General features: G+C 36.5%; 1 long non-coding RNA gene across 1 annotated transcript; it reads left to right on the top strand.

Moving 5' to 3' along the window:
* The first annotated feature begins 1 nt into the window (after position 1).
* LOC109068632 lies at positions 2-15,823 on the top strand. The gene is made up of 5 exons (XR_006160404.1): positions 2-439; positions 1,751-1,943; positions 4,170-4,235; positions 5,583-5,941; positions 15,174-15,823. It is a non-coding gene; the product is annotated as an uncharacterized LOC109068632 (long non-coding RNA).
* The last annotated feature ends 122 nt before the right edge of the window (positions 15,824-15,945 follow it).

Below are 15,945 nucleotides of genomic sequence, written 5' to 3'. Positions count from 1 at the left end.
AGAGAGAACATCTCATCCACAGCGCGGGAGGGAAGGGAATGAGACAATCGCATGCAGGGTTACACTCGTGCGTGCTTTCATAAAGTAAACGTTGCATCTCTTCTCACGTCCATGCATGAACACTGTAAGCATGCTTTTCAAGGGAGGAATTCCCCATCTTGGAAATTAAACTGCCTGTTCCGTTCTCTTGATGGCTAAGACGCAACATTCGATGGCTGAATACGAGTACTGACTGCGAGTTCTGAATGGAAACCGCATCGCTGAAGAGATGTAGGCAACTGGAGAGTTTGGCTTTTGACTAGATGCTTCCGCGCTGCCCAGAGATTTTAGCGTCATGTTCTTCAACGCAAGACGCACGGGAACCTCTATTCGTCCCCGACACACGGCCACTCGTAGCTTACTTTCTGACAGAGAGGAATATGCACGTCAATTGTTAAAAGTAAGATTTTGAAATTATCACAATTATTTCTGCGCACTCTTGTGCATTTGTATTTGTATTATTAAACATGAACTGACTCCAAGCACAGCTCGAATCACCGAATTGTTTTGGTCACGTAACTCTTAGTAACTTAGTAATCTATAAATTGACTTTAATTCATAAATATATGTGTATATGTAAAAATCCATGCATAGAAGTAAGATCCTAACATTTTACGTGAATTGCTTATGACTGACCCCCTGTGACAGACAAGGCCGTGATCAGTGGTGAGTGCATGTGGCCCTCTGTACTTTGTACACTCTCAGCAGGTGCATCTAGAATGTTTGGAACATTTTCGTGAAATATGTATCGTTAACAGTAACATGAATAGGCGACATAGTAACTACACAACCTAAGAAGACATTTTTACAGTCAGTTTGGATTATATACATTACACACTTGTATGGCTGCAGGGATTTAGCCCTTTATTAACTTGATTTTGTTTGATTTTGGTAAAGCATGTTTATTGCACTACTCTTGTATACATTTATATTTATAAATACAATTGTATAGCTCTACATTTATTTAGGCTATTTGCGGACATTATAACGCGTGCTTATACTATTTATAATACAATATGCATATACGTGAGTTAAAAAAAAATTATAATTTGCATCATTTAGAAACAACACCAAATATAATTAACAATAGATTTAACTATATGACGTCACATTTGCGTGAGGGAAACGTGGGTTCAGTAGACACGCTTGAACACAGCCAAGAAACAGCTTCATAGTTTAAAATGCAAAACAGAACTGTTGAAATATATTTAACACGAGTCCTCATTAAATAAAATTATTTCTTAATTGCATAATTTTTGGGAGGAAAGTAAGATTTATATTTAACTGTTGGCTAAAAGGCCTTAACTGTTGCAGTGTTCGCAATTATAATGCACGAAGTGAAGATGAAATGATGCATGGGCATGTAGGCATGTGGAGGTGTGATGACTGACTGATTGTTGGGGCCTAACGAGCCAAATGAAATGGTTAGACCTAATAATCGTCATTTCTAAGGATTATTGCTGACCAGAAGGGACAAAATCCGTTTAAATCGGATTGATGAATTGAAAGCCTGTCAATAACTCCAAAGAAACGCATCCACACCGCAACTTCAGGACTAGACTATTGTGGATTATGTCTTCACCACGTGCTGGAGGTCTGGAGAACCTCATAAATCAATTCAACACTTGTTAACAGCATTTACAGGTTTATAAAAAAGATTGCAATTTGAGTAATGTATTTATTGCGCATTAACCCTGTTTTCGTTCCTCAGGTCAACTTTATGAGATGTTCCACATCAAAAAAAAAAAAAAAAAAATTTGACAGGAGGTAGTTGCTATCTTTGGTTATCTAGCTGTATGAGTGTTTATCTTCCTTCATAAAGCTAGATAACCGAAAGTAGAAACGTCCTCCTTAACTGCATAGTGGACAAGTTGGGAAGCAATGATCGCAGGGAACTGCATGAGGTAAGCAGGCCCTCTGCTCTGTGTGAGTCATGCAGCCAATTTAAATCGCTGCAATGTAAAGTGGGCTAATAAGATCGTGCGGATAGGTCATAAGAAATGTTTCAGGCTGTTATTATAAATGCACCTTAGGACAGGTGCACGTTTTTGGACGCATTGACTGCAACAATTTCGAAAACCTACTGTAGTGTCTTTGTTTAAAAAAAAAACTATAATTATAATTAACTATGTGTTTGACACTATACAAAAGAGCTACAATTTATATTATTATTTTTTTTCTAAATGTTAATAAATGATGTTGATTTGCTCAACTGTTTTTAAAGTTATAATTTGACTTCAGTCAGTGTTGGTTTTGATGTCAAAGGTGTGGTCTAGTCTGAGAAATAATTAAAAAGCTATGAGAAGAAAAAGTAGTCAGTTTATTGTATAACAAATATTTAAACGACAAAATTGCAATGAAAATTCCAAAGGAAACTTTGCTTTTATTTAGGCTCACAATTAAATTAGTAATCTGTTGGACTATTTTGTAGGCTATTTTAATGTTCACGCAAAAGCTCAGTCAGTGTTGCACTTTGTTAACTTTGCGTTGGATAAGTTTATAAACTTCCTAGCTAGTTCCCAAACTCTGCCTACTTCAAACCACCCGATATCTTTGCCTCAACCAGGCAAAAGCCATTGCTTTTATTCAGCACCTGACGCGCGCGCATGAGGCCTGCACTGAATGCGCGTGAATTGGATCTCATAGCCGGAGCTCGATCTTGGTTTGATCTAGAAGTGAATCCATGTGAATTTTACAACTAGTCGATCACTAATCGAAGATAAATGAGCGCTTAAATAGTGTGGTGAACATCTCTCCTCTCAACACTCACACGATGACAGTTAATGTCTGAGATGATGAGGTGAAATCGTTTTTGTCACATGTCCAGAAAATGGCTTCCTTCGTGTTGGTTTTGATTTATCGATAAAGGGGCTTGAGAATATTAAGAATTAATATATAATCTTATTTTAAATCACTAAAGATTTTCTCCTTTTTTTTACAGTCTCTAGACAATTACTAGATATTTTTGACATTAAGCCCCACAGAATATCCTTTAAAACTTGCCAATTATAAAAGATGCGTATTTAAGTTATTTGTTGGATACATTGCATTTTAATGCATCTTTAAACAACTTTGATATTCAAAAAAATGAACGTGACGTCATTGACCCATTTGCAGTAACAACTATTAGGCAATGACATCATGCTGAAGCAGCTTCATTATGATTGGTCATATTAATCTGGCTGTACACATCAAAGATGAAGGCATGAGGCGGAATCTAATGCGGAATGAAGGCACTTTTTTATCCCTTTGGCTTTTTAGTGACATAAGACGTAATTGTGAGACACCAACCTTATAGTACTGTAAAAATAGCTGAAAATGATGTAAATATTAGTTGAAAATGTTCAGAGTTCAAAATCATTAGCGGTGTAAGCGCCTTTGGAGCTTCGCGTCACGCACACACACACACACACACACACACACACACACACACACACACACCAGACTGTGTGTTAGGAACTCTTCAGTAAAGCATATATTAAAAGTACTGCATCCTTAATTTATGATTATATGAAATATATTAAATAAATATTTATTATAGTGACACAATTTTAGAAACCAAATGAAATTACCGAAGCAATCACGGAGAAAGGAAAAAAAAAAAAAAACATTGGCGTGTGTGCTTAAAATTTAGACCAGTTTAATCTGAATTGGACTTAATCTGAAATTGCCTGGTTTATTAGTCTTTGTTTTCCTGCTGTATGGATAGTAATAAATGCATATATTAAATACACAAGATGCATACTTTTATTTGCAAAGACATAAAGAAAGCTGTCTAAGCTTAGAGTTTCAATTAAACTAAATGAAGAGAAGAGAAAATTATTAATTATTACAACTTGAAGAGAAAAGAAACAACTAATAATGAAATTATAGAGAAAAAAAAGAATATGTTTCATGAGCTGACAGAGCAGATTTTACACTCTCTATATTTGCCATGTTAAAAAAAATGTTTCACATGCCAAGTGTGATTTAAGGTGCAAATTTGGCCTTGCTTGGGCTTTTTAATTCAGTGTTCATTATCTGGCTGTCTTTTATGTGTTTGCAAATTATATCAATAATTTAAATGTAAAACTGAAATATTCTGATTATTGTCTAATCCTGGTGTCTTTTATTACTTCACCTCACTGTAGCCTCTCAAACTGCTGTGTCTTTGTGAGAGACCAGAGGAATGGAGCTAAGGGGGAAAACGCCATCTGGTAAGTGCAATCAAAGCGTATTATAATGCAACATTATAATTAGAACAATTAGTTGCCGAGTTAATCTGATTCAAACACACAGTAAATCATAAAGTAAATGCTAATGATTTCATGCAGTTGAAAGGAGCCAAATGCAAATATTAATTCCTAAACAAGACACTATACGCATGACATGAATCTTTCATCAGAAAATCTATATATCTGTTTCTCTCCCTTTCTCGCCATATATATGCATAGTCATAAAAAAATATATATATATATATATATATATATACATATATATAATATATCATATATATATATATATGTATATATACATATGCATAGTCATAAAAAAACATCTGTTTATAGTTATCTGACCTAGATCTGTTAAAATATTTTCCTGTTTTTGCATATTTGTGTATTTAAAGACACTAATATAAGTGTAATATAAGTTCACATTTGTACCAGACTCCAACAATTTCTTTACAGTAAAGTCCAGATCATAATCAAAAAGTTTTTCTTAATCATTCTATAGATAAATGTTGTATTATGTGGCATATGTTTATTTGTCAATTCAAATCATATCAGGCAGAGATTGTGCAATTCACACAGTATCAGCAAATGAATAAGAAAAGGGCTCGCTATGGCTGTTAAACATAAAACATAATTATCTCATAATTATCTGTTAAACATAAAACAGCATAACTGTCTCAGGAAATATCCCTCAAAGCATTAGGCTTGACCTGTGTAAAAAGAACGAAAATAAATCTAAACCACAATATATTTCAACATGCCTAGGAATCTGTGGTTAGTATGACTGCAGGACATTAGGCCAAAGGCTTCAATGCGATAAATGATCAGAGAGAGGAAATTATATGTCCGTCTCCATCTCGATAATGATAAGAATGTATGGGCCACTATCACATTGCATATTACTTTATGTAAAATTAATGTGAGCAAAGAAATTCTGTCATCATTCATTAACAATGATCTTTTCCAGCTAAACCGGTTACCTAGCACAATTGAATAACGGTTATTCAATGAAATTATGGGTGGACTGTAATTGATGTGGGCTGATTCAGTATACCTTCACAGTGACCAATCGCACAGCTGGCTATGAGAGCACAAAAGCCGGACGTTCATGCCTTCGCACGATTCGTGTTGAGCTAATGCACAACTATTTACATTACTAATACCAGGTTTGTCTAAACATGGTGAAGTTTTTAGCATGACACGAACAAGAAATTGTCGTCACCGAATACCATTTATATTATCCAAAGAAATAATATATAGCAGTTGCCATGACATCTGCTTTGGCAGTGATAAAAAGGGCTTTTTGTCCTTTATTTTCTTGTTTCCCCTTAGCAACTGCCAGCCATTTACACTGCCTTTTTGGAGCAAGAGGGAGAGAGGAAAAAATGGTGCAATTGTCCAAATGAAAGAAAAGAAAAATAATAGTCAACCCTCATCCTTCTTCTACCAGCTCCCCTCCCTTCTTCGTCAACGGAAGCATTTAGTGCCATCTGTGCCCCCGGAGAAAAGAGGAAAAAAGGAAAGGAGTGAGACTCTACATCCCAAGTGCCAATGGGGACAAAGAGGCTGCCAGTTGCCACGGACCACCAGATGCAGGAAGACTGCAAGTCTGAATGAGGGGTGTGCTTTCAGGAAGCCATCTTGATGGAGAAACTGGCTGCTGCTCCCTAAAATGGCTGTGTTGGCATGAGGTAAGCTGCATCGATGCCTATATCAGACTAGCTGCCGCTTTATTGCGTCTGATTTTAGCTCCGCCAGTGGTTGCCAGGTCGTTTGAAACGTAAAGCAAACAAATTAGGCAAAAACGTCTCTAGAAAATGTGTTTTGTGGTTGCTTTTTTGGCGGCGTAAGATTAGGCCCAAATCATTTTCTTTAAAAAGAGCTATCACGCTCTCATCTTTCCTGACTAATTAGAAAATATCCCCGTTATCTATATGCACACGCTCAGATATGCACAAAGACCTTCTGATTTGTAGCGAGCTTTGAAAGCAAATGAATCCCTCCTGCTGCTGTATATGCATTTTCAAAGGAAGGAGAGAATGAAAGTAGCTATTAAGTCCTGCTCTTACTCCATTAATTGACTTAAGGTTGGGTTATATGTTATAAAGGACAAAACCATGCAACAAAATCCATGGTTCAGTGACGACACAAAAATGACCACTCCAGATTTTCAGATGAAACCAAAAAGCGAGAGCTGCTTGAACTCAAGTTAATTGACATACGGCATCCTCTTGACCAAAGCAACAGAGTCAACCTGGACTGAAGAGCACTTTTGTTTCTGCTGCTTTTGTTAATGATACACCAAATTACTGGCACGAAGGTGCCAAGTGCCCCTCACCAGCTTACAATAGCACATACGCTGCCCTGCCCAACTTTAATGTTAGAAAAAGGTCTGCAGGCTCTTACACTGTACCATGTTTTTTAAATTTTGTTTGGTGTCTTTTAAAACAGCCACAGTTTGTAACATTAGCTGATCAAGAGGCGAGAGGTGCAAAACATCACATTGCTCGCTCGTATCACTCGGATGTTACGTGGTAAACGGAAATGTACGCAGGCCGCCTGGTTGCAGAGAGCTGCATGTTATGTCATTGAAATGGATGGAAGACACTGAAATGTACTTCACAAAGGTGACTGGTTGCGTCATAATGGATTGCTGGTGATATGCAGAGCTGTGCTGGTGTGTTTATTACAGAAAATGATTCAAATAGGTGGAACACAGGCATTCTTAAACATATTTGCTCTAGGATGACAAATATGCTTTGCTTTTGTGATGTAACCAGAACAACACGAACGGATAGAGCGTAAATATTCAAAATACATTGAAATGTGAGGACGAGACAAATGATGCGTCATCTACTGAATATTTTAAGCCATTGAATCTCCCTCGTAATAACAGAAAACCGTATTTGCATACTTACTGAGCGTGGAAACCCTGTGTGCCTAAAAGACATCCTTGTCCATAAATGAGCTTTTTTATTTTTATCCTAAAAGAGGAGGCTTGGCAGAATAGCCCATCAAAAAAGACGTGTAAAAAAGATCACTGATGTACGGAAGGTGCCCGTGGAGCTTACAAATAAAGGAAACAATGATGCAAGTGCCTCTGTTAATGAAAAAGACCAGACAAGCTCTGCATATTAACATAATTGCATAGGAACAAGCAGAGAGGACTGAGCCCCCAATTAAAGGCACAGCGGCGCTTTAGCAACGGCACGTGGCAGCATTCTATATTTTGAATGTTTATGTTCAAATTTGAATACCAACTTTTCAGCAGAAAAAGACTTTGATGCTTTCAAAGCAGAAAAAGACTTCGATGTTACTGTTGTGCTTGTGTTCTATCTGCTTTTTTTTTCTTGCAGAGAATTATACAAGCATTCTAGAAATTTCCAGGGATAAATACACACACAAATATACAATGCAGAAATGTGTCCATTCTGAATGCAAAATTTTATTTTTGCAATCTATATTTAGCAGGAGCATTCGCTTTCTCAGTTTTGCATATGATAGACAAGAACAATCCATGTTCATAATTTTAAAAGAAATAGCCAGGGGTTTAATAATTTAGGAGTTTTTGTGAGCCTGTAATAGACAAAAAAATAATAATAATGATTATGCTACAACACAAAGCTACAGATTTAAGATTTACCACCGCACATTTGTCTCAATAGATGTTATTATATTATTAATATATGGAAATGGTTTCTCTATCTATATGCAGAAGAAAAATAGATTTTTCAAGATGATACAAAACTGAGCGTCTCTCTTTGAGACCAAACACTCAATGCATACATTTTAAACTCGTCCTTGGACAAAATAGTAGCCTAGAATTGAGAGACTGTACCTTTAATAGGGAATTTCTAATTATGCTGTGTATCTTGCTGTGAGGGGGAGGGGTTTCCTCCTTCTGCATCTCTCAGGGTTTTATGTAAAAGACCTTCAATGCTTAAATATCTCTCATACGGACACAAAACTCATTTTAAACCCTTAATCAGAGAGTCTAATGCTGTACTGTAACACAACAACACTGCATTTGCCCAAATGGTGCATAATGATAGCACAACTGTAGGTTTAACAGCAAATGTTAACAGTGTTTACAATTGTATAGAAGCAAGAATAAATGTTCACATTCGCATTTGCGTGTTCATGTTGTGTGTGTGGGTATAAGCGGTCGAGCAGGGGGAGTGGATGCTTGTCAGAGCATAATGTGACTGCTGCAGAGCAGTGGATGAAAAGTGTTAATTATGCCGCTTGGCACAGTGCCAAACCCATACCAGATTTTTCCAGTTTTCAATATGCAAATCAAGCGCTGAACTATGTATTGTTTTTGTGGTTTACCAGTTCTTTGTGTTTTCAGTCAAACAGATTGTGCACATGCGTATTTAAGTCAGAAAAATGAAATATTTGTTTTTTTTTTTCCTTTCTGCAAACACAAAAGCTATAGAATAATGCGCTGCACTGCTAAGAAAAAAATCCAGTCTAAATTCATACAAAAATAAAATAGAATAATTCAAATATTAAAAAAATCCTTAGCACATTTGGATTACTATAGCTCTCTCTGTTAGCAGTCCAACATAATGTGCTTTATGGAGTAGCATATGTGGATTTTAGGCATGACTGTGATTATATTTTTTCATCGACTGAAAAAAAGCAAAACCCCTAAAAATCTCCCAAAATGTCTCTCACAAAAAAAACACCAACAAAACAAGCACATTCACATCTGTGTATAATAAAAAAAAAATTTTTTTTCGTGTCTGTGTGAAAGAAAGTCAATCAGTTTCAGAGTGTGTGTGTTTTTTTTTTTACACAGCTTCTCCTTACATGTATGCAAGCATCAATAGCAATACCACAAATGATGATTTGTGATAAATAAGGAGCAAATTGTCAGCTGTAGTCTCTTTGTTGGTAAACAGTTTGATAGTGCCCACATTATTATTCCAGACCCCTCTCCTCTTCTACAATGGCAGCATTGTAAGGCGAGTACTTGACGTGGGTCCGCAGTCCCCCCTGTTTCCCACCATTGTCTGTACGGATGGAGTGCCAGAGACAGTGGAGGGTAATAAGCTGAGAAAGATGCTCAGGCCCAGACAGAGCCAGATGCCTAAATTAGCACCAAAACCCTAAGAGACTATCCTCAGGGAACGGCTGAGGATGGGGCTTTATTTCTCAGGCTGCTTCGTGAGTGTGTTAGCAGCACTATATGCTTGTGTGGTCAGAAATTGCATGAGCATTTGCACAATCATGTGTGCTCACGCAATAGATGCACTCTTTTCTGCAGTGCCTGCTAGAGTATCAAGTTGTTATCGAGTTTTAAATCGTTAAAGGTCAGTGCTAATTGATTAATATGAGTGTGTATTCTAAAGTATAGCATTTTATATTGTATATCTTTTGTCTTAGTGTATGCAGTTTAATTCTTTATTTTATTGTAATTATTGTTGGCTCCTTGACAAATTACTTTTGTATCCAAAGCCACTTGGATTTGCAAGCATCTGCTAAATGCATAAATGTAATGGATTTGATATCATGCATGATGTGCATTGCAAAGTATTTATGAATCATAAAGTTCTGTGTATATATTAATGCATTTTGCATGTAAAATCTCAAACAACTGGAGTTGAATTTAAAGGACAGTTTGTTCCTCTCCCCCTTCTGCTAGGGCACAGCAGTTGGGCAAGCAATTAATTAAAGCTCCATTACAATATATTACCCAGTAAAATGGAGGCAATGATACAGAAAACCACAGAGAAAGTTTGCACTGGGACAGCAACAGTATTTCACAGCAAGCAAAAGGTGAATCACAAAAAAGGAGGAATTAATTATGCTAAATAAAATAGAAAAAAAGCAGATGGATGCAGTGAACAGGGGAAAACAAGTATTGCAGGAGAGTTAGAGGACTTGCATACAAAGCAATCGAGGACACTGTGTCACTAACTGAGGTTTTCTGCTCTCGACCGCAACGCGGTGGAAAAAATAGAGTGAGATAAACAACTGACGTTAATAAATACACTGATGAACAATGAAATATTGAGGAAATGTGTGTTTGGCAGAGAATAGAAGAGGTGGGGGAGGGCTTGTACTGTCTGGCTCAGTCTGTGGCCCCATGTGGCAGTTGCTGCAGCTGGCATGATAATATCAAAGGCCTATGGGAGGTGGCTTTCTGGGAATATTTGTCTGGCATACTAACAGTTTTCTCCCTGTCATATGTCATCTTTATGTCCAGTGTTATAGGGCTTCACATATTTATTTCTTAAAGCCAGCTCTGTGAGATTTTATTTCATGCTGTTGTGATAAAAATTTAGTGCCAGATTAGATTTGGAAACGTACATGACTGCAGGGAGAATGGAAGCTGCTATTGCTTTCTGAGAAAGTTCACACTTGTGTATATATATTTATATCTTATATAGAAGTCATTTTTAATGCATGCTTTACCAAAGATATCTCTTGAGGACAATTTGAGAATGGATCGTGTTAATGAAGACACTTAACAAGAATAGACGAGTTACGAATCGCTTTCATAACTACGAAATGATCAGTGGTGAGAAATGACTCAGAAGCATCTCTTGGGTTCATGTTAAAGACCAATGTGTGTTTTACGGTAAAATTCCCCTTGGATACCTCAGCTGTCGATCTCGTCTTAATCTCGGGATAAACACGATTATCCCGCCAAGGGTTGTTCTCAGCTTTGTATCGGCTACGGGGGAGCTTTGAAATTGTTTCCCCCACCTTTTTCTCCCCCTCCTTGGACGAGTGGCCGTGAAAAGCCTGGGATTGAGATTCCCGAGCAGGAATAACATGCAGCAAAAAGAACCACAGTCAGCAGAGTGGTAGATCTAAACTGAACTATTAAACACAGGTAATCCAGAGCCACAATGGAGATGTTAAGATCACAGAACTATACGGCATCTTAATCCAGATCATGAACTTGAGTGATGGATGAAAGTTAAAGTACCTTAAAGGGACAGTCCACCCTAAAATACAAATTATGTTATTATTTACTCACCCTCATGTCACTCTTAAACTTTCTTGTGCAACACAAAAGAAAGTAAGATTGCCGTTTTATTTATTTATTTATATTTTATTATTATTTTTTTTGTGCATGTACTGCATGTTCAACAGAAGAAAAGAAAGTCATACAGGTTTGGAAATGTGAGCAAATGACAGAAATTTTATTTTTGGGTGAACTATGTCTTTAAGTGCGCTTTTAGACTAAATCTAAGTACCCTTATGTGACTTCAAATTAGTTTCGATGACAAATGCATTTTTTGTTCCTATAAGGGGATAACACTTTGGAAACCAGTTCTTTCAAAGACTTTTCTTCTGTTGATAACAATGCAGAGTGCTAAAGATGAGGTTGGAGTGAGTTGCGCTGAACAGAGTTGCGCTGAAAAGTTCTGCCAATGTAATTTGTAATAAAGCAATAAAATAAAAGAGAAGCTGGGACTTCTCTGCAAATCCTTTAAGCACTCACAGGAACATCAATAACTGTATCCTGGAGGATGCGAGAGCAGAGGGCAGTACTTGGAATTCAAGAACATAAGAGTGGAGACCAGGGAACACTTAAACCTCCATCATGGCCTCACCATTATAAAAGACCTTGAGATATAATTATCCTCACTTTGTAGCTTACCTTCGCTTTTTGCCCACTTTACATCCTAATGAGGAGAATTACAATCACTTTTAAAATGTAATATATATTTATATATATTTGTTGAAACGTCACAGTTTTTTGTAAGGTTTGCTTTGAAATGTCTGCCATTGTTTACTTACAAAAATGTTGTGGTCCAAACAACACTTGGACCCCTTTGACTTTCATGACTTGACTTTCATGGACAAAAGACATTTTTAATCTTTTTAATGTATTTGTGTTCATGAGGATGACTAAATGATGACAAAATTTTAATTGATGAATGAACTATCCCTTCATTTCAAATACTAACTCATGGAAAAGGTAAAATGATTGTTATTTTAGTATTATTAATATAGTTTGGAATTAATTAATATTATTTTGAATTAAAAAAAAAAAATTTACAAGTAATTTTATTGTGTTTTTGTTATTTTTTTATTTGTTTTTTTAAATATGTCTATATAGTTTAAGCTTTAGTTTTTATTTTATATTACATTTTTACATTCCATTAAATTACTTTGAGTTATTAACTCAGCTTAAACTAAATGAAAAAGAGAAATGTTGGCAACCACCTGAAATAAAATAAGATAATATTTTATTTTGATAATAACCCAATAATATTAACAATAACCCTGCTTCATGGTAATTATTTTTAATATAATCGGGTCATGATTAACTAAAACTAAAAAAAAAAATTTTTAACATTAAACATTATTAAACATTATTAAAAGAACATAAACATTATCTGAAAATAAGTTAGATTTTTCCTATTTCATTTCAGTTAATGTTTACTTTATTTCAAGTAATAAACATCTTTTTTATGGTTTTAGTTAATGATTATAACCTTGGTCCAATCCATATGCAAATATTATATAAGGACGTGTGATCCTCATTAATGCTATCAGAGTCAAGTTCAAGTTCATTGCCTGTGGGAGTCCCAGCCAGACTGGGGACTTCTTCATCCACCCCTGTGAACCAGCTCACCCCTTGTAACCCACACTCTATCTGCCCCGTCCCCTCACCCCTGTGGTTTTGGTGGCGGGCTGGAGGGGGCTCTCTACTCTGTGCCGTTGCTAAGGGAGCGAGAGCTGGCTGGCCCAGCAATGCGCTGGTGAAAAGGCCCGTCTGTCAAAGTGTCTGAGGGAAGTCAGGCTGGTTGGCTCGCCCCTCCGTATACACACACTCTTATATATACAGCCTGCATGTGTGTGTGTTCCAGACCCTGGGAATGGCAGCAAGCACTTTATATTCATCACCCCCCCCACCCCCCACCTCGTCGCAGTGATTTGCTAAACAGCCCCCTCCTTCCTTAAATGTCTAGTCTACTTCCCTCCCATAATCCTTCTCACTGCATCTCTTCTAGGAACAATATTTGTGACTCTTGCTAAAAATGATTGTAGGCCTTTAGGGTTCTACAGTGTGAATATACTTTCCTCTCTTAGCTTAATGTACATCACAAAAAAGTGTTAAATAAAACAAAGATAATTGGAATAAGTTTTACAGGAATTTTAGCTTTTCTACTTTAAAATTCGAAATGTTGTTTCTCTCTCTCTCTCTCTCTCTCTCTTTTACCTTTATCATCCATGGAACCTTCTGTGGCATCTCTGCAGAAACCCCATTTTGGGACCTTTATTTTTGAGAATTTTCTTTATTGGCATCGATGGTTTCATGAAGAAGCTGTGACAGTTCCATTCCACAAAAGGTTCTTTGTAGTAGAAAAGGGTTCTTTTAAGAACTGTTCACTGAAAGGTTCTTTAAGAAACCAAAAATGGTTCTACTATGGCATTGCTTTGAAAACCATTTATTCTTAAGAGTGTAGTTCTTTGCATGATGAGTGGACTGTTGCAATGATATTAGTAACTTAATATGATTGTTTCTACTATAATCAACATTTTGGTGAATAGTGCATTAAAATGTCATGGTGGGCTCCGTTCCCATTACAGTAGAGTTTGGTGAGAACAAGTGTGTGTGTGTGTGTGTGTGTGTGTGTGTGTGTGTGTGTGTGTGTGTGTGTGTGTGTGTGTGTTTTCTTGAGGTCTCATTCAAGGCTGAGGACGAGAACTGAGAATAAAAGGGCAATGATTTGCATAAGCTGCATGCTGTCTGAGGGTTTTTAGGGAGGCGGTGGGAGCTTGAGAAAAAAAAATATGCGGGAATACAAAAAAAAAAGAAAGAGACAGAAAGAAACCACACATTGTAGAGGCGCAGAAAGAGAGAGGGGGTTTGAATGAAGCAGAGGGTGAAAATTGACAGAGAAAAGGGTCTTGCCAAGTCTCCTGCAGGGATTAAATTGTCCATAAACCTCTCTATATATAATTTGGGAAAACTGGTAATGCCGTTGATACACATCGTACACAAATTCTAAGGGTGACAGGGTATAGAAATGATTCACACCACTTTTGGAAGCAAATAAAGAATGAGGGATTGTAAACAAATATGGTCAATGCATGTAAAAGTGTTGTGTTGTATGTATTACCCTTCGCTAGATAACCAAATTTGTTTTACTGACTATTATTTGGAGCAATATAAATACTCAAAATTATCTCAAAATGTCACCCTCTTTAAAACTATAATGACCACTAAGCTGAGTGAATATGGTGATGTTGTAAAACTGTCGAATAACCCACACAAAGGACAGCACAGTATTACCCCACACTCCAATTTAGATGCTTGATTGTTCTCATTAAAATAAACTATTGGAAACGCAACCAAAATGGACTCCAACCTTTCTAAAATCTACAACATTTAGAATATTAGCAGTATTGCAAACCCATAAATCCACTTCCTATTATTTGGGGTGAAATACAAGAACAAAATATTGCTGACAGTGGTGTGTTTGCATTGCATTGTGTTTCAGTTTTCATAGTAGCATTACTGATCGATAATTCTAAACACTTTTCCCATCACTAGATTTATCAGGAATAGAACAGAAGATAGTACAGGAGTACAGAAGATAGCAGGGTTGTCATTTGCATTTCAGTCAATCAGATATTTTCAAGTTGACAGTGGAGAGACATTCAAGACATCACAAATGCCGGTTTTAGCACACTGGATTAGTTTTGGAAGTATTTTTGTTTTCCTTTCAGAAATGTTCATTTAAAAAAACAGACATCCCTTGTGACCATGCAACTCTAGCTCTTTGGATCTATTTCTAATGTTAACGTTAATATGGTTTTTCATTTCCACTATATTGAATAACACTACACACACACTACCATCAAAGTGCCAGTATGGTGTCTTTTGGACATTTATGTCATAACAGTAAGCCATGTCATATTAATCTTTTTATTTTCCTCTCTAACCAGGCTCCTGGCGATGAAACTCTGAAAAATTCCCATCATTGTCATCAGCTGCTGGAGAAACCGTGGCCATGCTGCTATGTTTGACTCAAATGGTCAATCACATCACCTCAGGAATCCAGCGTCCAGCATTTCTTCCACAAGATTCTCCGCTAAAAAAAAACAAACAAACAAATGACTTCGAATGTGCACTAATTGTCTTAAAACCTTGCAGACAATCAGTAATACTGGATGGGTGTGTGGATTTGGGCTGTTCGCCCAGTTAAATCTTAGATGTTAGAAAATGTGTTGTACAATCTTATCAGTGCTGTGTAAACTGAAGAGCATAATGTGCCTTAATGTGTGAAAAGTTTACAATGAAAGTAGTTGTTATTGAAACATGTCAGTGCAATCCCGATTTTAAATACTAGTATTTTCAATGACCTTTCATGTTAGTCATCCATGTTTCATGTTATTATATTATAAAATGTGCCTGTTTCAGTTGATTTACAGGAAATTGGTTAATCCAGATATTTTGTATGGCTACTGTATGTATGGTTTAATACAAGAATTATGCTCAGTTTCTCTCTGGATTATCATTTGTCTGATTATGTGATATGTGAAACAAATTTATTAAGCTGCACAAATAAACAACATTAAAGCACTGAGTAAATGATTGTTGACACTGAAAAAGCCATTTTAAGTTATACTCTGTATAGAAATGTACTGTAATGGGAGGTGGACATCAACACAGCTTCACATGTAGTGGCCACAGGCTAATTTGTAACCACCTACTTGA

Source organism: Cyprinus carpio, chromosome A7 (assembly GCF_018340385.1).
Source record: "Cyprinus carpio isolate SPL01 chromosome A7, ASM1834038v1, whole genome shotgun sequence".
NCBI lineage: Eukaryota > Metazoa > Chordata > Actinopteri > Cypriniformes > Cyprinidae > Cyprinus > Cyprinus carpio.
Note: the sequence above shows the minus strand (reverse complement) of the source record. Positions and strands in the feature narration are given on the sequence as shown.